Source organism: Lissotriton vulgaris, chromosome 5 (genome assembly GCF_964263255.1).
Source record: "Lissotriton vulgaris chromosome 5, aLisVul1.2, whole genome shotgun sequence".
Taxonomy (NCBI): Eukaryota; Metazoa; Chordata; class Amphibia; order Caudata; family Salamandridae; genus Lissotriton; species Lissotriton vulgaris.
The window spans coordinates 768,210,965-768,237,037 of NC_141693.1; the positions used below are offsets into that span (position 1 = coordinate 768,210,965).

Here is a 26,073-nt window from a genome sequence, read left to right on the forward strand (position 1 = left end):
GGTGTGAGTGCCACTGAGCAGTTCTGATTAATTAAAAGAAAATTACATTTCTGTTTACGACTGGTGGTCTCCAAGCAGAAGCTCAGAGATACCACTTTGAGAGGATAGTATGATGGAGATGTGGGGAAAGGCGTAAAATGGAACAAGAAGGCATGAAAATAAAATCGAAGGAAGTGCAGGTGGGCTGACAGAACGATGGCTTCATGGGAGGAAGGATGGATGGACATATAGATGGACAGAGAGGAGGCTAAATGGATTATAGATGGAGTCAAGGGTAGATGGAAAGAAGTGTGAATAGACAGAAATAAGAATGAAGGGAAGAAAGCAATTACATATTTCCACTGGGGAGGGGTTATCCCCTGAAAGACTACTGGCTGTATCAGTAGCTCATTGCTGTTTGGCATATGGTTCAAAGCGGGGGATATTTTATTATTTTGACTCCTCCCGTGTCACGAAATAGATTTGCTTTTCCTTCAGTATTTTGAAAAGTTTTTTTTCTTCTATTATTTCTTTTATAAGAAATAGTTTAGAAAAACATTGGCAAAGCCAGCGGTAGAAGAACAGAGCCAGACTAGCCTGGCGGGCACCAGGCGTTTCCCCAGTGGGCCGCCAGGGTGGGGGCCGGTTTTAGACCCAGGACGCCCGCTTTTGTTACTGGGGCCGGTTTTGCAGCATAGGTGCAATATCGGGGCCCCCAGCAACAAAAGCGGCACAAAGCTTTTCGATAGAGCCCTCCCCAAAATGAGGCTGGCTGAGCTCTTTGCCAAGGCCGGTTTCGGTTCCTAGTCCGACCCTGCAGAGGAACCCCTTCATAAAGTGGAGACCTTTTGGCCTTGCCAATGCATTTTCACTATTAAGGACTTGTAGACGTATGAAGTTTGGGGTGTTTGTTCCTCCTCCCTGGGTGTAAAAGGATTTAGTTTAGCTTTTGGTGGGATAAAATCTCCAACCAGTTCAAGTTTGGCCATTCACAAACTTTGAATGCACGTCAAGCCTCGAAACAGCCACTTTTCACTCATTGTGGTGATTTACACCTGCATACAATTCTGCTGTGTGGCAATAATACATGGAAATAAAAGAATTGATCAATGCAAGGAATTCTGGGAATAACTTGCACTCGTAAATCAAGCAATTTGCACTTTGTACCATATGCATACATTTACAATCACAAATTACTTGGGGTTTTACTGAAAGGCATCTTTAAGTATTATGGTAGATGGCTTTAGCATTTGAGCGCGACTTCCTGAAGGCACCGGAGGCGGAAGGGGCAAACGGACTGTAATAGGCACAAGTGACGAGTGTCAGCAACACACTCAACTGAAATGGCTGCGTTGCCTGCCCTAGTTATGTCCAGTCCTTTAACCTATCTGCCTGTGACAAGGGGACGATGGAGGTGGCATTTTCTATTTTCTCACTAAAGTGAAAAAGTTCCAAACTTATAACCTGATTTCATTCCAATCAGTCACTTATGGAACCTCCCTTCAACCGAGAATCAGTTCTTATTTACCAATACTGTATGCAAAATAGGAAAAACTGTTTTCTTTTACGCAATTTGTCTACTGAATGACTGACTTAATATCCCATAACTTTACACCTCAAGATCCTTGTTTTTTCATTGATAACAGCACATCCAAATTCATTGAGGCAGAATGTGAAAGTATGTATTCAAGAAAAATGTTGTGGCACAGACTTGGGCCTCTAAACCAGCAAACATATGAGAAAGGCGGTACAATAAAGACTGTCCACACGGCCCAGCAAATAGAGTGATATGCTCATCACAACAACCAATAAAACAGCTACATTTCTGATTAGGTATGGCAGCCTAAACTCCAGTCAGGTATGTGACTTCAGTACTCCCTGCGGTTGCCTAATGAGATGAGTCTGTGCATGTTGGCGTTGCTTAGAGACTCGGTTGCCTTCTACCTTTCAACATTTTTTTTCCAATGGGATGTTATTTTTCCAACAGAATCTAGGGCTAGATGTAGAAAGCATTTTAGCATTCGCAAATGTTTGTGAATGCAAAAATGCTGTTTCCTATGTGCGAAGTCCAAATTGTGATTCGGTACCTTGTTTTGTGACCAAAATGCGGTTGCAAAACATTTGAAATTCACCCCAATTCAAAGTTGGAGGTAACTGCTTTGCAAACGGCAAGGGGTCCCCCAGGAATTGGTTGAGAACATATTTTTAAAAAGTAGGCAGTGGACTATGGGATCCCTGCCTACTCTTAAAAAAATGAAACTTCAAAGATTCATTTTTTCATTTTAAATTCATCCCGTTTTCCTTTAAGGAAAACTGCCTGCACTTTAAATATAAAGACTGCCTTATTTAAAAGTAACCACAGACATTGTGGTCTGCTGACCCCAGAAGGCCACCATCCCTTGGATGGCAGCGAGTCGTAGTGGGTCACAAATTGCGACCTTCCTTATTAATATGCATGAGGTAGGTCTCATCATGACCCACTCGGAATCAATTCAATTCAATTCATGGAGTATTTATTTCGATTATAGAATCATAAAAGACAATCCAACAATAAAATGAATCCATTAAAACACATTAGAATAAATAGTTAAAACATGCACAAGGTACCCTAAAACAAGTATTAAACCACATGCCAAGACTCACTATTTAAAACCATGATTAGTACACAAAAGATAGATAAAGTTAAAACACTCAGCATCTATGACTTTATACATTTGAAAAAGGGTAAAAAGCAATTCACACTACCCCACGTCTGAATTCAGTATGGAAAGACATATCTTTAGGCCCTAAGTTTATTGGCCCGAAGCCGCCATGCCGACCCAAGAAATTTAGCAGTGGCGATAACAATAGCCTCCTGGGGGCTTGTCTGTAGGATCCTCAAGGCTTCACTGGCAACCCTTATGCCGAGGACAAGACATATAGATTGAAGGCATTTCCTCTTCGGGACACTGTAGGCCGAACAAGCAAATAGGAAGTGGGAAGTAGTTTCAGGGTAGGCCTGACACAACGGGCATAAGTCAGTTGTGGGCCTAAGCCATCTGCTTATGAAGGCTCTTGTGGGCAAGGAACCAACCCTAAACTGATGATAGAGCTTCCTATCCAGTGGTTTTAAAATAAGATCCCAGTAGGGGTCAAAGACAGCTACATGTTTCATAGATAGGAAGTCTCTAGTCAGGGAAGGACCTGTTGTACTAGAAAAGTGTTTCTCCATCACAAAACCCATGTGAGCGGCCTTAGACTCCTTTTAAGAGGGAAAAGGAGTCGAGTCAGGATGATCCCACAAGGTACCCAGCCCCATAGCAGCGAGGGTGTCTCTGATATACTGAAGCCATTTGATCTACAATATAATCCCAACCCCCCTAAAATCCAAGGGGGCTCTAGCATAAAGATCAAGTTCAGGGGTGGCCCACAGTCTTATCCAGAGGGCTAAAGGTCTGAATCTGGCTAGGTCCTCACTATGGTGACAGCCCAAATCCAGAAACAGGGGGACCAGAGGGGAAGATTGCGGCAAACCTGTTAAAGCCCTCATAAATTTATTTTGGGCTGTAGCCATACAGGTTAAATCCTCATGTCCCCATAATTCTGCACCGTATAACACGGCGATGACCACCTTGGTGTTATATATTGTAAGTGCAGGGGCAATGGGTTTAGTATATGACAGCCTGTGTTCTTTGAGTCCCCCAGCAAGCTGAGCATGCTTAGAGCAAGCACCTCGATTTGCAGTTTCCAATGCAATTTTCTATTTAGAGTTATACCCAAATGAGTGAACACATCTGTCTGATCTAGGGCTACAACATTCATGTGGACCTTTCCCCTGACAGTTTTTGATTAATGGAGAACCATGAATTTCGTCTTGTCCACGTTAACCTCCAGCTCATGATCTCGGCAAAACTCCTTAAAACGTGTCACGGCCACCTGTAACCCAGATTGGGTCTTGGATAATATTAGAGTGTTGTCCGCGAACATGAGAAGGGGGAATTTCGTTCCCCCAAGCATAGGAGCATCGGTGGGGCCTGTGGAATAATAGTGAACTACCCTGTCAATAAATAGGGAAAACAAGGTAGGCGCAAGGACGCAACCTTGGTGCACGCCCTTTTCCACCGGAAATTTATCAGTGACCTCTCCGTTTGAGCCCCATCTAACCTGGGCATAGTTGGAATCATGGAGGTTAACTAACATCGCTAAGAGCTCCAGGGGCATTCCAACTTCTAGGAATGCTCTCCACATTTTGCTATGTGGGACAAGGTCAAAAGTTGATTTTAAATCAATAAATGCCGCGTAAAGCGTGCCACCACCTACGAGGACAACCCTCCAGTATATCATCACAAACCTCAGGACCTGGTCGATTGTACTAGTGCAGGGCTGAAACCCTGCCTGCATGGGTGATAGAATCTTAGCATCCTCTACCCACGATTGAATCCGGCGTAGAAATAATCTGGCAACAATTCTTTTGTATACAGTCTAACAAGCTAATGGGCCTGTAATTACCTGGCTGCGCTCGGTCTCCCTTTTTGTATTCCGCAATTATTACCGCTCCAGACCAAGTGGCGGGGATACACGCACCACTAGCAATGGAGTTAGCCAAGAAAGTAATATAGAGCACCCAGTTGGCCTTATCGTGGATGAATAAATCAGCAGGCATACAGTCCGGTCCTGGGGCTTTGCCTGTAGGAACAAGAGAAAGAACAGTCTCAACCTCAGAATTGGTGAATACCAGAGCTGGAATTGGGCTGGTTATTTTAAATCCATCTAAGTTAGTATTAGTGATGGAAAACTGGGCCATAAAATACTCTGCCCACTGATCTGGCGGGACATGATTGATTGCTTTAAAGGGCGTCCCGTCGCTCCCCTGTTTTACCAGCTGCCAGAAGTAGGTCAAGTTCTTCTCTTTGCTCGCTAGGAGAAGATTGTTCCAACGATCCTCATCACATTCTTTTTTGGCCTTAAACTGGGTTGCCTTGTAATTGACCCTGGAAGCCTTCACCTCACCCATATCTTTGGATCTGATGGCCCTGGACAGCTTACGGTAAGCCTCTTGGTAGTATTTATTAAACCAAGAGGCCTTTACGGCCCTAGTCTCCACCTTTTTATTACATCTTTTAACAAAGAAGTTTTTAAAGTTAGAAAACAGGTCACAGTGGACCTGCGGAGAAATTAAATCAATGTCCGCCTGATTGGGGCAGCTTTGAAAAAGGGTGATAGATTGTGCAATCAGGTCCTTCATTACAGCAGGATCCCCTTCATTGTCAGCAAGCCTTGGCCATTTAACTCTCCTCAAGGCATTAGATAAGGAAATATCTTGCAAGGGCTCACCAACCTGCTCTATTTGGTAGTTATAAGATGTCAAAGCCTTAATTAGGACGATCAGTGGGTCATGGTCGCTTTTCGGCCGTGCCTGAACCCTCATATCGATTAAGGAGTTCCAGCATTCAACATTTAAGAAAATAATAGTCTATGCGAATGCTCCTACCACCAAAGTTATAAGTGGGAGCACCCCACATGTCCGAATCAGTCCTCCCATTAACGGCACACACACCCTTTTCCAGGCACAACCCTTTAAGTTGAAGGGCAGCTTCTGTGGATTTTCTGACTGCGCACAGATCTAAACACGGGATTACCCACTGCTTATCCTCATCTACACAAAGGTTACAATCCTCTGAGTCCAACGGTTCGAAGGTGCAATTAAAGTCACCCATAATTATCAAATTGCACCCTTCCCTCTGGTGCTCTATGAGGCTACCCAGGAGAGCAACGGTCTCTGATCGCTTCCCTCCCGGAAGACCTCTAGCATACACATTAAAAACCAGGATTGCCGGGGCATGATTTACCCGAAGCCGTAGGGCCATGATGTCAAGGCTGTCAGTGGTGACCTCCTCGACTGTTAACCCCCTTTGCTGTCTCACCCAGCATATAAGTCCACCAGAAGGTCTACCTCTCCGCCCCCCTATAGCTGGCTTCGAGAAATTTAAGAACCCGGGATGGTGGGCCTGGTCCACAGACCAGGTCTCCTGGAATCCCAGAACGTCAAATTGTTCAACAAACCCAGCCCATTCCTCCAATACAATTTTAGTTTGTAAGCCTGCAATATTTCAGGAACCAACTGTCATTACGGGCAAGGGGTTGTCTGACCTTGAACACCCTGGGGGAGAGGGGGATTTAAGTACCTTCTACACCTGAGTACCACAACCTAAAGCGGGCTGAATAAGTGTATGGCCCGGGGGATACTGACTGACCTGTTTTACTTGCACTTCCCTGCAATGTTTATCAAGAAGCGAACAGTCTCTATCTTCTTCAATCACTAGAGAGATATCTCTGGAACTAATAGGGAGATCCGGTATATTACAAGTGGAGAGGTTAAATCCAGGGCCTTTCGTAACCCCAAGAGGACAAAGCCCTTTGGGGGCACTAGTATCGGAGCTCCGCAGTCAGTCAATGTCTTCAAGAGAGGCAAGTGCGTTAAATCGATTGAAAAGGGGGAGGGGGTGATGGCTTTGACCAAACAGCTGCCAGGGCCTCCGCCTACCATCATAACTAGGAACGAATGAAGGGCGGTAGAAATACCCCAGGGGAAGTACAGAAATACCTTCTCGCGCGGGAAACATCCTTTACAACACAACTTTTACCACGCAGTGCCTTTACGACGCAACTTTTACAACGCAAACCATTACAACGCATTGCGCTGGGGGCGCTCTAGGATAGGGAATAGGTTTAATTTACTATCCAACACCTTCCCTACTATCCACGGGGACTGGAGTTGGAATAGTAAATTAAACTATTCACTATCCAGCGCCCCAAAGCACTATGCGTTGTAAAGGCATGCGTTGTAAAAAACGCCTTGTAAAGGCATGCGTGGTAAAAGCATGCATTGTAACGTCATACATCCCTTCTCGTGCAGAAGCAGCCCCTGCCCTCTTCATAATTTGCTGGACCAGACCAGGGGATCCAAAGCTTAAAAGCACACAATCACCCCAAAGCATCTTATGCGCCTTCCCAACCCAGGGGACTCGACGGACCATTTCAAATTCATTAAACAATTGGTTGGTAAGACCCGTCCTTGAACTCAATATGTGTAAGGGATTATTTCTTAGAGCCAGCCAATCTTCAGTTACCGATGGCGCCAACTTACGGACATTGCCCAGGACTATGGTATAAGGGGTAGCTTCCGGAGGAAGGTGTAGGAAGGAGGGTTCTTTTGAAGCTTCGAGGGGACCCGTTGAAGTGGAAGGAAGTGATTGTGGAACCAATGAGGCGGATTGCGGCCCCATTAGAGAGGACCCCCCATGTAAAACTGGGACTAGATGACTAAGATCCAAAGCTTGAGCAGAAGTAGTACGTTCGTCCTGGACATCCCCTCTTACTGGCTGATCACCACCTCTCTTATCCAAAGCCCCGCACCCACCTGCTAGCTGTACTGTGGCTTGGAGGGTATAAAGGAAACCTGTTCCAATTTGCCCAGTCTTTCTTCAATCTGGCTCAATTTGAGTGTCAGGGGTGCGAGGAGATCGACCATGCCCTGCATCAGCCGTTTATAAAGGGACTACTCGAGCATGTTTAAGGGACTACTAGCTACTGTGCCAGATTGATCGGGTTCATTAAAAAGAATGTATCCCTCCTGCTCCCTCTGGACTGCTTTCCGTTTCAATCCCGCTGTAGACTGTGGAATAGCCTAAGGTGAGCCCCGATCTTTTCTTTTTTTCAAAGGGGGTTCTTCATATCCAGCCTGCAGAGTTTTTTTGCCTCATGTGGTAACGATTGCTGGGCGTGGGTTGTTAGCTGGAGGAGATGGGGATTCTACTAATATCTCGGAAACACTACTTAGCTGGCTTAGGGCAGTAGGGGGAGGTGGAAGTGGGGTGCCTGAACATGTTGCCACTACCTGGGGGCTTACCCTCGGATTTGGAATTTGAGGTATGGGTTCTAAGTAGAACCTACGCTCAGTTATCTGAATCTCATGCCTCAAAACCGATTCTGCCCTAGACTGGAAGGCATGAAGCGTTCCCACGACAAGCCCCCTCCCGACCCTAATTTTGAGCTTACAAGAGGGCCCCTGCCCCACCGAAGACATTGCCCCAAGACAATGAATAAATGCAGTTCCCAAGCACCAAGAAAATAGCAATAAACAAGAGATCAAAAGTGTCTCAGTCCAACCCTACCAGTCTCATGTAAGCCAATAGCGGGCACCCTAGTCCCCTTTACCGCACCACCTGGCGGCGAGCGTAAACCTACTTCTCAGCCCCTGAAAAAAATCCAGTACTGGTTGCCCAACGGTAGGTGGCAAGGATGATAAGATGATAACAGTGCACCAGCTCAGGAGGGTGGCCCAGTCCTGCCTCTTCCTGTCGCGGAGGGGCGCAGACGGGATCGGAATCACTAAATGAAACTCAATGAGTTTCATACATAAGGAACAACGATTTCCTAATTGCAAATTAGGTCATCGCTATTCCTATTTTCGTATATCTTGCCCCAGTAACATTTACATGTCACTTGGTTTCAGCACAGTGACAGGAAACTGACAAACACCATTGCATATCTTTGCCTCGCAGCGTACTGCCGTCCTGAAAATGCAGGTGCCACTGCTGTGCGCAAGGTGTAGTAATGTTGTTGCACAAGTGATGGACATGTTAGTCCACCCCACTTTCCAGACTGCCTCTTCAGGCACAAATACATGCTCTGATTTCTGGAGATGGGGTTTGTGTTCAATCAGTATCAATGTAAGGGCTTTGCTCTAGTCATTTCTGCCAGCCAGGAGTATTTCAATTTTACCAGGTTAAACTGGGAGTGCAGGTGATGTTTAGCTGGGGGAAAGTGCATGGAAGTCTACATCCAGCAAAAATAGGGTTCAGCAAAAAGGCAAACAAATACAGGATGACCCTGCAGAAAGCGCACCTTTTCAGCCAATGACATAAGAACATTCTGTACCTTAATTAAGAGGCTCTACTTCAAAAACATTCTATGGTTGTTATATCATTCATTTTCCTCTTTCGTTTGTGGACAGTTGCAGCATGCAAAATCCTTTCTTTCCAATGCAGACACTCAGTGAACCCAGCATTCAGAACAGACAAAAAAGATGATTTAAGGTGAGCTTACAGTCTCGCCAGGATTAAAGAAGAAGATGAGTGGAAGGCCACCTACTATACAAGACATAGTCACTTTCAGTATTTGATCGTGCCGTTTGCCTAATGCAATGCTCCCTTTTCCTTTTAACATCTTGTGAACAACATTTCCACAGACGTTATGGACACTTTTGTAATCATCTACTTAGACTGCATTTTAATTTTTTCCTATGATCCGCAACCATATCAACAACATGTACGAGAAGTATTGAGACTCCAATAAGATAATAATTTATATGCTAAATTAGCTAAATGAATCTTCGAAGTCCTAAAAGTAAATCTCTTGGGGTTTGTCCTGTCAGTTAAAGATATCACTAAGGATTTAAAGGAAGTGGCAGCCACGGCAGAATGGCCTAGAACTCGCCTAGGACAAGGAGATTCGGTTTTGCCAATTTTTATCCTCACTTCATTGAATCTTTCTCTACTGAGGTGACCCCAATTGTACAACTTATCAGAAGAGGATTTCCACTTAACTATGGTGCTTAGCAAGAAGTGTTTAACCAACTGAAAACCGCCGCTACTACAGCTTCCATTTTAAGGTGCGCTGAACAAGATCTACCCTTCATTATGGAAACTGATGCTGCTTCTTACGCTCTAGGATCCATCTTCCACAAATGTATGTGATGAGTGATACAGTGCATCCGGTAGCTTTCTTGTCTAGAACTTTAACAATAGCAGACCAAAATTTTACGATCTACAATAAAGATTTCTTAGTAATTACAAACGTTTTTGTTCAGTAGTGGCACCACCTAGAAGGGTTTTAGCATCTAGGTAATGTATAGACAGATGATATAAATGTAGGGTTCTTAAAGTCCAACAAAAGTATCAACTCTTGGAATGTTGGATGGATGTTATTCTTTTACAGATTCCAATATAGCACCACATACAGACCAGGAAAAAGACATGGAAGGCAGATGCCTATCATGAGATGTCGAACCTGAGAAAAGTTAAATCAATAAACTTCATGCTTTAGCTTCGCAGAACACCAACGTATCAATTTTGGAAGGATGTTTGGTACAGCTGCAAACAGAACTTTCAGCCTGAGAGTCACAGCGTTAGGTGGCGGAAAATTTCACTAATCACACTATAGTAAAGAAACTATTTGTTCCATCATTTGAATTACAGAAACATTTATTCTACTGGTGCCATGATGCCCTATTTGCCAGACATCCTATAAAAAAGAAGGCCTACAACTTCGTTAATTGACAATTTTACTGGGACACACTTAGGTCAGATGTGAGTAAATAAGTGAAACAGTGTGCAGTCTGTGTCTAGATAAAAATGTTCCCAACAGAAACCTGCAAGGCCTTTAATACCAATATCTACTCCTGAACAACCTTGGGAAAAGATCTCCATGGTTTTCATCATTAATCGTCCACCTTCAAGTGAAACTGAAGTTCTTGTGGTGGACAGTTTCACGAAATAAGTTCACTTTGTTCCATTGCCCATATTACCAAAAGCACCACAACTAAGCGAAACATTTCTGAAAGAAATTGTATGTTTACATGGCTTTCCTTCTGAAATAATCATCGGGAGAGGTTTTTAGTTTATTTCTACATTTTGGGACAATTTACTTAGCAGGTTGAGAACCAGGGCTGGCTTTAGCATGGGCAAGCTGGGGCCTCGCCCAGGGCGCCGACCTTCAGAGAAGTGCTGGGGCAGCCTGAAGCAGTCTCCCTCCAGCCTGGCTCTAACTATAGTTATGAAGTAGGTTTTTCGCCTTTCTCTTTTTCCCCTCACCTTCCACGTACCCCTCTCATTTCAATTGTGTTTTGCCCAGGGCGCTATCTGAGCAAAGGCCAGCTCTGCTGAGAACAGTCAGTTTTAAGACTACCAGTCCCCAGACTAATGGGCAGACCGAGCATATTAATCAGTCCCTTGGGCAACTTCTCAGAAGTTACACGATGAACCAACAGGAACAAGAGGCTCTATGGCTACCCATAGCTGACCTTGCTTATACTATTTCCCTGCATTCCTCTGTTCCTTTGGTTTATATCCACTATTTTTCCCTGAAGTGGTCACCTCAGTCTCATGAGGTACAGCACTCCTTACTAAGAGTATTGCATCCGTACAGGCAACCTCTTTATTCCATTTACAGCTACCCAAAGTTGACTATAAATGATTTGCTGACTGTCAACGACTAAAATAGCCCAGCTGTTAAAAAACAAGAGGATACGGTCTGGTCCAGGCAACATGGAAAAACGTAGTTTGTTTTATTTACATTCAGTATATATATTTGGCATGGACCTTTGAAAACGTTACTGAGAATCCCCAGAACTATGAGAGACGTGTGGTGGACGAGAGCACACAATCCCAGACGTCTCTTCTCTCGTTCCCATTCCACACCTCAAATAGGGTTTAGTTCTGCTGTTCGTGCTGGCTCACGCACCGACAGAGCTACTTTTTTGTAAGTGTGGTAGATTATTTTCAGACTCTGTCAATTAAGATCCACGAATCCTGACAGGTAACCCCTCTATCTATAGCAATTTGGGTTAGTGGCTGAGATGCCCAATAGGGATGTAAGAGCTGGAGGGTGTCAGAGAGGGGTATCAATAAAGAATATTTTTTTATAGGCAAATTATCTTCTGTTTATTCTGTTGTGCTAAGGTGCTTCAATACAATATGTACAATCAATATATCTATATCTATATACATATATTTATACACACACACACATATATCTACATATATTTATAAATATATATATGCACACACCCACATACATATTTACTTTAAAAAAGCTAAAGTTACTTTACAGGTATGTGTTGGAATGAGACACACACTATTGTTAAAAGCCCAAAACCACTGAAATACGTCAGTTGTAATTTAGTGAAGTAAACCCCGTTATACATTGCTTGGGACCTCACATATTACATCACTCGTGACACCTTTAATTGCAGTTTTTTCAGAGAATTTCTATTTTTTTAGCATCAGTTAAGGTCTTAGCAGCTACACACACACACACACACACACACCCATATTCACACACACACACACACACGTATATATCCACACACACACACACACACACACACACACGGAGCTTGTTAAGCAACTAAGACGGTACATAGATCAAAGGAAACAGATGTGTAAAGGGAATGCTGTACTCGAGCAGAAGTCTCTCTATCTTTGACTATTTTAGCCCCTTTACTGATCTCTTAGCAGACTGAGCATCACAACCTATCCAGTATCAGTCTCAACTACCACCAAAACCCTTACTTCCCCTTTCCCCAAGTGTCATTTCACATTAGCAGCCTTCATTCCCACCAAGCAGGCGGAGATCACTAAGTAGGGTGGATGGTCTTCGCCCCCAGACATCCGGCTGATGCGATATGACACTGTACATCTACCACTAAGGAGTATTCAGTCCAATTAACGGACTCCTTTAGATGTCTGAAATGCATGCTACATATAAAATCTATTAGAACATTGGAATGTTGGGAGCTCCATTGAAAACAACGGAGTAGCTCTGGGCTTATAATGGCTGGTATAAACCCGGAGCTCCAACATTCCAATGTTTCTTTGTTCACAGCTCTGGCTGTGAACAAAGGCTTCAGGGAGCCGTAGGGGATTTCAACCCCCTTGTGTTCCCTAAAACCTTTGTTTAATTTGTTAGAGCATTCTGCCCTCTAGTGGCAGAATGCTCTAATAGCCTTATAGCCCTTCATTGCTGGGCTATACCGGCCATTAAAGTCCTGCTGTCTTGTTAAAGCGGGCCTTTAACAGCCAGTATAGCCCGCTACGGCGGGCTATAAGGCTATAATACACATTTGCAGACCTAGCCTCGACATCAAGTTCTCTGCGGCACAATTGGACCCCATCTCAGTTTAGAACACACCATCACCCAAGCGCTCCCAAACAAATATGCATCCACCAGCCAGCCTGCAAATGCTGAGCAAGGCAAAAGTGCCACAAAATCAAACTAATGACAGTTGTGCACTGTACAAATCCAAGATAACATAATCAGCTCAAGTGTAAATCAATCTGTGGTTTATTTGATATTATTAACCCCTTCGAGGCTGATGACGAGCTGGGCTCGTCATGGTGTAGCCTCCTCAAACACTGATGACGAGCCCAGCTCGTCATGAACAATGGGTTTTTTAAAAAGTCAGCATACGAGCAGAATAAGTGCAGCGCACATGTGGTTAAACTGCACATTCCAGAGAATTCATCCTAATAGTTTTAAGGTTATTCAAGCTCAGCATCTACACGGTCACTAGCCAATCCCCATATCTCTGTAAATGTCATAGTTACGCAATGAAACCGGACTCCCCTGCAGGTACCATTGGACACTTGACACAGCATCATCTAGTACAAATCACTGAACTTAATTTGTGCTGGTGGTTTCCGGTGCTCAGCACCAGCAATTAATTGTCAACACCAGCATTTATGACAGTCTGTCACATGGTGGCACTGTATGTCCAATTTTGAAACTAGCACAAAACAGTTATTTAATAATCATTAAAGACGACTAATAGGCTGCCCAAGCTATTCTTATAGCTTTGAGTGGCTTGGAATAGTCTGTTACATTTGTAGGAATGTGATGTTTAGCAGTTGTATTGGTACAGCCATTGGCAGTGCAAGCAGGGGTAATGGGTGTTGCAACCTGTAGAGATCTCCCGATGAGGGCCCTGACACATTTTTTTAAACAAATTAAGCAATGACCCCAGTGGAGTGTGACTCACCTGTTTTCTGCCAACCATACCACTAATGTCCTTGAGCAGTCTCGTCCCACCCTTTCTCACTATGGTGCAGATATTGCTGCTAGCAGCAGCAGGCTTGTTGACTGACATCCAATAGCAATAATACTTGGCATGCGCCTTCAGAAGACCATCACCCATCCACAAGTGCCAACTGGAGCGTGAATTTAGCGATCTGGAAATGTTTTCACTAGAAAAGCAGCAGAGATCACAAACACACTTCATAAGTGACAAGCTGCTTCATTCAGCTCTTACCAAAATTAGTCAAGCTGTACACATCAGCCTTCTGAAATTCAAATGGGCACAGAAGGGATGAAGGACCCTGTTATTCTGTTCTTAGGTCAGCAAATATATTTCGAACGAAGAAACATTGAGGAAGGAACCTCAAAGCACTGGTCTCCAGCTCAGGAATAACTTCGGCAAGTTCTTAAGATCTCATCCAATCTACTAGCCCAGCCCACATCATATTCAAACTAAGCTGCATAACAAAAAAGGCCAGCAGAGCTGGAACCCTGGCTCAGAAATTACATCTTGTTGACAGTACCACAACGGAAACCAAGGCACCATCAGATTGAAAAAACCTGCAAAAAAATACAGACAGACAGAAGACAAATCTTCTCCATTGGTGCTCCAAGCAACATCATGCTGATCAACACCAGAGCTGCTCCTAACTATCTGAATTTCAGAAAGGGCTTGAAGACCTACCTTTTCATGGGTCACGACCCCTCCACAAAGTCAATTCACCACCCACTAACATATTGCTTCGCTGTAAAGGACCGCAAACCGTCACTCAAGGACTCCCACCTTTGCTCTCTGCTCTCTAGTTAGATTTACACTCTACAAATACCTATATGTATATGTTCTAGAATGACATACTCTAGTGCTTTTGCAGTGAGTTGGATCCTGGATGAGTACAGTCAGACATGCCGCTTACTCTCTTTCAAAGGGTAATGGGCTCCATTCTTTAGAGCGCTACCCACATCAGGCTCCTCTCCAGTGTTGCTGGAACAAGCCAACGTTGGGAGGTCACAGGGCAGGTCTAGACGAAAGTGCCCCAGAAACAGACTCTCCGTACTAGTGAATGATGTCGGGAATCAAAGTGATGATAGACAAATACTCTCTACTCAAGGAACACCAAAAATGTGTATGTACATTAATATTATATAGGCTGTCGATCAAATAAGCTTTACAGAAACTACATGCTGCCTGTATATGCCCTTCGCTTACTACAGATGATATTCAAGAAAGGACACAAGGCTTAGGACAGGTGTGATGAATTTCTACAGCACAGATGTCAGCGAAGGACATAAAAGGAGACAGAAGGAGAGTAATGATTTCACAGCAGGGTGTGAGGAAGTATATTTTAAAAATGCCTCTAAGGTCTTTTTACCATTTCTATCCTACTTACAATATCATACAAAAGAAGCAGTTCTCCTATTTTAATCAGGTATTTTAAAACGGATCACAACCAATCCAATAATACATATAAGTGTGTGTATGGGGGTGAGGGGTGGTTTTGGAGGAGGGTAAATCAGATCAGGCCAAAGCCCCAGGTTTCAACGATCTCTCACCTTTGATTCCTCCGAATAAACTATGTTTATCATCACTTTGTCTCAAACCATTCACTAAGTTCACTTTCAATTCTTCTTCAAATGTCTTCATCCTAATGATTTTCATTGTGCTTGTGACTCTTCAAAGTTCAATGGTATCAAAAGTGGATCAGGGTGATGCTTTGCTTGCATCCATTTAGCAGGCAAGGCTCAGTGAAGTAAACACACCCTGCTGACATCTTTGTTATCTCCAGCTACAAATTCAAATCACAGCAAGACCAACTCTGTCCTCCATCCTTCTGTGGTCAGTAAAATCAGTACTAGTGACATTTTACATGTACATCATTCAAGAGTGGACTAAGGGTCGGTCAGAGTATTATCATAGGGCAGGGAGTAGGATACTACTGATTCCAGGGAGCGCTGTATTTCCACACCTGACATTACCAGGATCGGGAACACCAAGATTGGTTTTGTGAAGTGCAGATCTGCTTTTGATAATACCACACACAAGCCCAGGGAAGCTGTTGGAAAGAGGCATGGTCGGCCACTACCACACACCCTTCTACAGCACAGGCAAATAATTCAATGCTCCTTCCCAGCTTTCCTTCAGCCAGCCCTGCCTCCAAGAACTTCCCCATGCCGACTTGCATTTCCCCATCTCTTCCTATACTGCCATTTGCCACCTGCTCGGAGAAAGTGGTAAATGGGAGCAGATAAGTCCTGGAAATTGGGCATAACCATGTAGAAAAGGACCTGGTAATCCTTGGCCTGTATTTTACTTTCCTATGCCGGGGATTAAAACGTGTGATTGCATGATGCAGGGAATCAATTCCCCTGGAGTTTGTGATCCAGCACCTTGTAATTCCAGGATCCCTGCACTGTGAGACTTGTAAAAGACCCCTAGGGGCTGAAAAAGAGTGCTAACAGGCGCTAAATAAAAACAAGTGATTTTTTTTCCTGATCCCCTAAATAAAAAGCTCAATTAGATTTATCTAACATGACTTTCTGCTTTGAAATCCTGCTGCTGTGGATCCTGAATATGAATAGTTACAAGATGTTGGACTATTGTTTCCTCTGCCAGTTGGATTTGACTTATTAGGGTCCGGAAAGGGCCTTAGGCCAGGAACTCTCCTTCTCTACCTTCCAAACTCCAGGTAAGTAACCACTCATGAAAACAGCCAACATCTATCACTTCATAAAGACTGTCAGTCCTAAGCACCCACGCTCACAGATATTCCAAGGATGAATTAAAGCTCTTCAGAGCTACAGGTGACTATCTCATATAATAAACAACTAAGACCCAATTAGCTAACATTACAGATACATCAAATAACCAGAACGTTAGGTCAGGAGCAACTCACAACAAGGAGAAAATCACCCTTGGCCACTATCTCACCATCCTGTCACCCGCAACAATCACATTTTGCCACTTCTATCCACTGCTAACTCCGCAAGACACGGTTATCCACCCACAGCTCTTACAACTAATAGCCATCAAAAACCACACTACTTATATAACTTCATCCACAACAAATCCAACCACCCATTACTAAGTCACAGTTTATCAAAAACAATACACTAACTGAAAACCACAGCCAAAATAAGTGACACACACAATGTCCAAATTGAGTTTGAAAATGTTATTGCATGATTAATTAAAATTATTACAATTAAATAAAACACGTATTCATATTTCAAGATCAAACCAGAAATGTAAATATCTAATTATGCATAAAACAGATAACCAAATATAAATTCAACTTCAGTTTTCTGAAATCTTAGCAAAAACAATGTTCATAAATTGTTTTTAAAAAATGGGCAGTTAACTGAGGATCAGCACCACTCTAACTGGATGTCACTTCGTCTCCACATCACCTTATATTCAGAAGTAAAAAAAGAGGGTATTAAAAGATGAGTGGTAAGCGCAAACAAATCTTGGGAAATGCACAGAATATGTATGAGGTTCATCGATGGATGAGCAAAGGCGCCATTTTGAGTTTGTCTCACAATATAGTCGACCATAACGGAAACTCTGAATAGGAAATAGGCAGAATCTTATGGTGATTAATATGCACTTTCTTTCAAAGCTCAATGAAGACCAACACATACTTGCAGGGAATTATTATTATACTAATTGAGAACCATCCAAATATGCTTCTTCTTTTCTAAACTCAGCATAAGTTTCATTTGCTTCATGATTAACTTTTTGAGTTGTGGTTGGGCCCTCAATTTCTTCCGTATGTGATTAAATTGTAAGTTCTCTAGAGCTGCAGCTAAATATTCTTCCCTGGGGTTTACTGCCCTCATGGAGGGCTTATTATCTTCCTATTATAATAGGTACTATAACGTACCTTCTGGAACTGATCTGAGCTTGGCTCAAAAAGAAGCCTACAAAGCTTCAAGAATATGCGATTGTTTGCGCTACATTTGAGCTTGTCTCTTACTATCTGGCAAAGAGAAAATAATTCTGTATGTTTGGCATTTTACCATTTCCACTTAACCCGAGACTCTGAAATGGTTGGTGACCATGCATTATTGGTACGTTTACTGATCGTGCCTTGCCCTATAGGCCTTGACACCCCAATCAAACAACCATACAACACTGCAGCTATAACTTTGTTGCCTCCCACAAAAAATCCACACACCACACTAATTTTTCAACCCTAAGAATTCTCTAACCAACAACCTTGCCTGTATTTCCACCTCAATCTACAGCTAGACGACTAGCCATCCATTTCTACCCAAAGCCCTCGTGTCTTTGATCCTCCAAGTAGAAAGAGATGCAACATCTCATATAGTAATGTCAATTCATAGATACATCCTCTGGTCTGCACAATTTCTGGTACAATAACACTCACCGGTCTATCAGACAACTATAGATCAAACAGGATACATGATAATTCCTTTGTTCTGCTTGACCCCTTGTAGCCACATATAAAACAAACTGCTACAGGTCATGTCCATTACCCCATAGGGCACCAGCTAACAGCAATAACCACCCATCACTAACTGAACAGGCATGGAACAACTGAAGAAATCTGTCACATACTCCTGGCCAACAGAGGGGTCTCATTTAGTCCACCACCACTGTAGATCCCAACCAGCTGCATACAATGACCTCTTCTTGACATCTCACAATGACAATCATATATGGGTCCATAGTAACAAAGTCCATCCCAACAGATCTCCCAACCATTTCCATCTCCAACCTATGCGTGCTCAGGACCATAAACTTTGAACTAAAAATCTCACAATGAACAAACCAGTGCAGAAACTAGCTAAGTGGATTCTGGTCATAGAAAATGCAATAAAGGAAACACAAGCTTGTTCAAAGCTGCCAGCTAATTGAAAATCATAAACTGCTTGCTTATCTTGAGTGCTTCTTTATGTATCACACTGCTAAGCGCTGCGTCCCATAACACCATACCTGCACCTCAATGGATATCATCCCACGACATGCAATCACTTTCCACGTAGGATCAAAGCAAGGACACTACCATTCCAACTAAACACTACTGTCTAGCATTTTACCCATGTAGCTGCAGCACACCTCATGGGGAATTGAAAACTATAAAAATGCTACACTACCACACATTTTTTCACAACTGTACTTATATTAACAAAGATATAATTGACACTCTTTACCCTGACCCTATGTTTGCGCTCTTCACCCCCGCTCCCATGTACTCTTCGGCGGCTGATGTACAAGTCCTTATCAGTACTTTCTCTCTAAACAAAAGTACTGGTTCAGCACTTCTATCTTTGAACATTCATTCTTATTCAGCCTCACAAACCCTACTTTTCACCAACACACCCAACCTTACCTAAACCGTTCTCTCATTCTCTCGTTAAGCTACTCGTTTTTTCTTTCTTTTGTCGACTCCGCAGCAGACTGCTCTTCTTTTTCTTCGTGGATTAAGTATTTGCCTCTTGAAAACTCCGTACCTTTTGGCTCTAAAATCTGAGCACTAATTATTACTTTTAAGCCTGGCTGCAGAAAGCAGAGCTCTCTGCCAGAACTAATGAATCTGGGTATACAGACATGCGAAAAGCTTCTTTTCAGCCTAAAGGCAGACATTTAACATCAAAGACTAGCTCAGTGCATCATCATTTTTCATTGCTAATTCAGTGTAAAATGGAGGTATCTGGGTATATGGTAAATAACTGATATCTGAGAGAAGTGCCAGTGTATATATTTGCAATCTCTGAAATAAAGGGGAATTACTGGAGCCAATGATGGACATATCTGGCAGGTGATGAAGTATTTAGGTATATGATATCTCCTGGCATTTGGTGAGATGGATGCTGGCACCTAGTGTACGGAGGGATTACCTCGACATGCAATGTCAAACTCTGCCATATAAGGAGCGTATGTGGCAAATGACAACATATGTAGGCCCTCAGGTGTCACTGCCTACCACAAATATGGTAGAATACTTCGGCATATGAGTACAATATCAAGCATGTGGTGAGGTACCAGGCCACGGGAAAAGTGCTAATTACTGTTATGTTGTGGAAGTGCTTACACATATGATGGTCACAACTGGTATGTCCTGAGAGTATGTGGACATATGATGGCAATACCCGACATCTGATGGAGGTACATGATCAAACAATTGATACATCTGGCATATTAATCGAATATAAAAACACTGGCCATTTTTGCAAAGGTATTTTCATCCATAAACATCATTTTGTGGCTGGAAATATTTGATTTTGTCTCCCAGGAATTTACAAAAAAAATCCTGGGAGGAGTAAATGCATGTACTTCTTCAGATATCGCAACCATGAGTGTAGAGTAATCACTCTGGTAAAGTTGGCATTTCAAGATGTGGTTTGCCTTGGAGCTTGGAAACACCCACAAATACATATCTGTGAACATTCCAGGACCTCCTATCCAACCCAGGAAATGGTAAAAAAGATATTTCAGACATAGGTTGGAGTAACTCACCTTCCAGGATGGGAAGGGAGGGACGGATCGCCTCAGATTTGCTGGAGATGTAGGGAAAGAACTTTCTTAATTTGGATAATGTTTACAACATGTAGAAAAAATAAGTGCCTTTGCACCAGAGGCTCCCTTTCCCCCGTTCGGAATTGTAGGATATGTAGAATTTCGCTCAGTGGTAACGGGACCTTGTTGGACATGACATTCCCTGTCAACCCCCAGAAAAACTCCACCTGGCACAGCTTTCCAAGCATACTACCAAGAATGTTTAAGAATAGAGCCATTCTTCATAAGTGATGTAATGTAGAATCCGACTTGAGGTAGGTAGTCTGTAAACCTGATTTTAATTTTTTTCAAAATTAATGCCAATCAGCAAACTGTTGTATCCAAATTTGTGAATTCCTTTTAACTTGAAGAATCATTTTCCATTCCTTTATACTCTTCATGACATTTCAGATGTTCCTTAAATTTAATCAGCATTTTCCAAGAATCAGGAGCTAGTAATTGTACAAAGATACCGGTGCAAAATAGCAAAAAGTTCACAACCTTTTAAGGGAAGATAAACAATTGTGCCTGAATAGTGGTATGTGCAAACATCCCACCTGCAAAGCAAGTGGTGGTGTATAATTGCTTCAACTCAAGAATAACAACAATACACAGATCGCTTCTTTCATTAAGACTTGTCAGTCAAGGAATATATTATCCAACCCAAGATAAATTTAAGGTGAAGGACCTGCTGGGCCCAGGTTCACCTGTTGAGAACTTCAATAATTGAGTCAGGTCGGCGGTAGAAGAGGTCGCTGCCCTGACGAGAGTAAGCTCAAAGGGCGGGAAAAAAACATCCTCCCCGTGGTTTTCAGAGGAGCTCAAGGAGCTCAAAAGGCATTGCAGAAGGCAGGAGCAGAAATGGAAATTGGCCCCTGAGCCGATAGATAAAATCAAACTTAGGGAGCTCATTCTCAAATATAAAATGACAATTAAAGAAGTGAAAGTAGCATATTACTCCCAGAGAATAACGTTGACCATTAACACCCCGAAATAACTCTTTAATACAGTACTCACCCTTATGTCACCTCCGATGCCTCAGGAAGTTGAGAACCTTTTGCAACAAAGTAGCTGAATTCTTTAAAGAGAAAATTATGAAGATCCACGCAGATTTCCCTACGCCCACTGACGGTCCCAGTGATTCTGAGACTCAGGCAGGATATGGTGAGGACAGGGCAACTTTAGAACACCTCACACCCAGTTGTTTAGCCAAATTCTCCCCTCTGCCTGTGTTTAAGATCAAGAACCTGTTAGCTGGTACTGCCTCGGGTTCCCCGGATGAGCCAGGTCTGCCTGGGGTCCTGAAGCTGGTTTCAGACCTCATGGCTGAGGCTATGGAGAAGATCTATTCTGACGTCCTGGGGACCCATATGTACCCACAGGGCTGGAAGAAGGCAGCTATCATCCCTCTGAAAAAGAAACCTGATGGTGACTCCTGCGATTTAAAAAATGTATGCCTGATGTCTTTGTTGCCTGCTCCTGCTAAGATATTGGAGAAGCATATAAACCAGGAACTAGCCAAATATCTCCTTGATGAAGAACTTCTGGACCCTTCGCAGAATGGGTTCAGAAAGAATCATAGCACCAAATTGGCTCTTACCGCTACTGAAAATTCTATTCACAGGCATGTGAATCAGGGAGTTTCGGCTATTCCGGTTTTGCTAGACCTGTCAGCAACATTTGACACCATATCTACATCGCTGTTTGTGCAAAGGCTGCAGCAGGCCAGACTGAAGGATGTGGCCCTTAAGTTGTAGGAGTTCTTCCAGTGTGATAGAACAATCACAGTGAGTTGTAGCCATTTCAGAGCCGACCCCTTTCAGTTTCCCTGTGGAGTTCTCCAAGGGTCATCCCTAAGTCCTACCCTATTTAACTTGTATGTCGCCTCCACGGCGAAACTAGTACGTTCTTCCGGTATCCAGGTATCGTCCTATGCCAGGCTGTGAACTCCCTTCTTGAACATATCAGGAGTCTGAGATCGCACCTACTGGCCCGTAAGTAACTTAAAACATGCCTTTTTGTGGATTAGGCTTCTGTTGGGGGTTGCATTGCAGTGGGTTTGTTTGTTTTGGGTTGCCACTCTTCGTCCTGTTTCTCTTCTCTTCTTAGCGCTTGGACGCCTTCTGGTCTAATGCACTCTAGAAATACCATAAATGCAAATACAAGCTAAGAGAACTTGGACCAAGACCATTAACGATGTAACCTTCACAGACAAAAAAACATGGACAACCTGGAGAACAAAGCAAACCTACAGACAAAAAAACATCTATTGCCGGAAACCCCTAAACATGAAAATCCAAAGCATCTAAGCTGGCATTCTCCTACCTAGCTCTGAGACTATGAAACTTCATTCCACGCAGTATCAGACAAAATCAGGACCTCCTTTTATTCCGAAAGGATTTGAAACCGCATCTTCTCAGCCTTTATATCACTTGTAAATACTCTTCAGATTATCCTCCCTATTCATTATGTTTTTTCTGTAATGGCCATATGCTACTTTGTTATGTGTGGAGCACGCTGAAGCTCTTGTGGATAGGTCTGTGTTATAGAAAACACCCAAAATAAATAAAATTAAGTAAATAAATAATTTACTTTCTCAGCACAGTCGTGCAGGTCTTTCCACCAATGCTACCCTGTGCTACAATTGACATGTCAACTTCGTCCATTTCATCTCACTCTCGAAATAAATGTACAGTGGAGGTGTAAGCTTCAACATCTCTTTTACAGTTGCCTACTTAGAGACCAACCTGTCTCTTTGGCAAGGGAACACCGGAAACAGTTATGAATAAAGTTATTCGTCATATTCAAAGAATATATGTACTTTTGGGTCCCTCCCCACATTCTCACACAAAAAGCACCGTAAATATTCACATTACAAATATCTTTTGTTGGTGGAAGTATTGGTGTCTTAGAGTGCACAGTTGACCCTTTGTGTGCGACTGAAAATTATGAGATACAGCCTGAGACAGCGTCCAGGAATATTAATAGGTATGATTCAATGGTCCCCCCTAAATAGTAACTAACTACAGTATATCAAAGAGCTGTGCTTTATATTATATAATAAAGTACAGTTAATTAAATGACGATTAACCAAAGCACATAGAGACACCCAACTCATACTTCGTCCAATACTGATTATTTTTCTTGATTCTGGCACTTAATCAAGGAACACAGCTATTATTTGTCGGTTTATAAATGTTAAAAGGCAACTGAACCCCAATTTAATGGCAGATACGGAGTGCGATTCGCGGTCTATGTGGTAAACAGTTGTTGTGCGTTTAATGAAAAGACTGTACTATTGATCCCTAAACGTAGTATCCCCAAATCAGTGGTGCAAAATAAATGCAAATAAAGCCTCTTTATTGTCTATCAATGATATGGCTCGGAGCAGAAGCTAGTAGTAGTGAACAAAAAGATAACGAGGGGGCAGATGGTGGCCTAAACCCAAAGGTGACAAATCACCAAAACGTAAAAAAAGAGAGAACGAGGGTAAGAAAGGCACGGCTGTGCACACATGCTCCTGTTTATCTACTGATGTTTTCCTCTTGCATGGCCCCCTCCCCTACATAATACCTGGGGCTCATGGCCCCCTCCCCTACATAATACCTGGGGCTCATGGCAGCCCTCCTCTACATAATACCTGGGGCTCATGGCCCCCTCCCCTACATAATACCTGGGGCTCATGGCCCCCTCCCCTACATAATACCTGGGGCTCATGGCCCCCTCCCCTACATAATACCTGGGGCTCGTGGCAGCCCTCCCCTACATAATACCTGGGGCTCAAGGCAGCCCTCCCCTACATAATACCTGGGGCTCATGGCCCCCTCCCCTACATAATACCTGGGGCTCATGCCCCCCTCCCCTACATAATACCTGGGGCTCATGGCAGCCCTAATACCTGGGGCTCATGGCAGCCCTCCCCTACATAATACCTGGGGCTCAAGGCAGCCCTCCCCTACATAATACCTGGGGCTCAAGGCAGCCCTCCCCTACATAATACCTGGGGCTCATGGCAGCCCTCCCCTACATAATACCTGGGGCTCATGGCAGCCCTCCCCTACATAATACCTGGGGTCATGGCAGCCCTCCCCTACATAATACCTGGGGCTCATGGCAGCCCTCCCCTACATAATACCTGGGGCTCAAGGCAGCCCTCCCCTACATAATACCTGGGGCTCATGGCAGCCCTCCCCCACATAATACCTGGGGCTCAAGGCAGCCCTCCCCTACATAATACCTGGGGCACATGGCAGCCCTCCCCTACATAATACCTGGGGCTCAAGGCAGCCCTCCCCTACATAATACCTGGGGCTCAAGGCAGCCCTCCCCTACATAATACCTGGGGCACATGGCAGCCCTCCACTACATAATACCTGGGGCTCATGGCAGCCCTCCCCTATATAATACCTGGGGCACATGGCAGCCCTCCCCTACATAATACCTGGGGCACATGGCAGCCCTATCCTACATAATACCTGGGGCTCATGGCAGCCCTCCCCTACATAATACCTGGGGCTCAAGGCATCCCTCCCCTACATAATACCTGGGGCTCATGGCAGCCCTCCCCTACATAATACCTGGGGCTCATGCAGGCCCGGACTGGGAACCAGAACTGGCCCTGGCAAAGTGCTCGGCCGGCCCCCCTCCCCCCTCCGGAGGAGGGGTGGGGGGGGGGTGCGACCGCGCTCTGTGCTAGGGCCGGTTTTCGGCCGTTTTTGTTACAGGGACGTTTTTGCACCCTGTAACATAAAACGGCCCCCAGGGGCCCAAAACCGGCCCCCAACCATACGGCCCACCGGGGGATTGCCCGGTGCCCGCAACGGCCAGTCCGGGCCTGGGCTCATGGCAGCCCTCCCCTACATAATACCTGGGGCTCAAGGCAGCCCTCCCCTACATAATACCTGGGGCTCAAGGCAGCCCTCCCCTACATAATACCTGGGGCTCAAGGCAGCCCTCCCCTACATAATACCTGGGGCTCATGGCAGCCCTCCCCTACATAATACCTGGGGCTCAAGGCAGCCCTCCCCTACATAATACCTGGGGCTCATGGCAGCCCTCCCCTACATAATACCTGGGGCTCATGGCAGCCCTCCCCTACATAATACCTGGGGCTCAAGGCAGCCCTCCCCTACATAATACCTGGGGCTCATGGCAGCCCTCCCCTACATAATACCTGGGGCTCAAGGCAGCCTGAGACTAAGTAAAAAGTGTTCAATCGTCCATGTTGGCATTAATAAATACTACATTTCCTTGCTTTGTGTTTAAACATAAGGACCACTTGCTCTGTCAAATATTTGGCACAATAAGAATTATTTACTAAAATATCATTTCAATTAGATAGCGCTTCCACACCCTGCTGTATATTTAGATGAATCTTTGCAACACTAGAAATAAGCTGCTTAGGAAAGCTATTTTAAGCACTGCAGATAACATCGAAACGAAATTGAAAATGAAATACTGCAGACTCGCTTCAAAATGGATATTGAAGGAAAACAATGAAAAATTAGAATTACAGAATTTTAGAAACCAGCAACCCTATGAAGTAGACAAAAACGATTTACAGACCTGGAATTTTAATCAGAAACTGCCTATGGTGTTTAAAAAATAATTTGTTTTCAAATGTATATTTACTAATTAAATTAACGCAAACTAGTCCAATATAATCTGTTTTTAACTAGATGCAAATGACAGCAAAGAAACCCAAATCAATGACTACACATAAGACGCACTGAAAGTACCAC

At 43.8% G+C, this 26,073-nt stretch overlaps 1 protein-coding gene across 1 annotated transcript in view; it reads right to left on the minus strand.

The window, feature by feature from the left end:
* Positions 1-26,073, minus strand: part of PSD (pleckstrin and Sec7 domain containing) — a 1,068,830-nt gene that overhangs the window by 350,110 nt on the left and 692,647 nt on the right. The gene's annotated exons all lie outside the window — the stretch shown is intronic.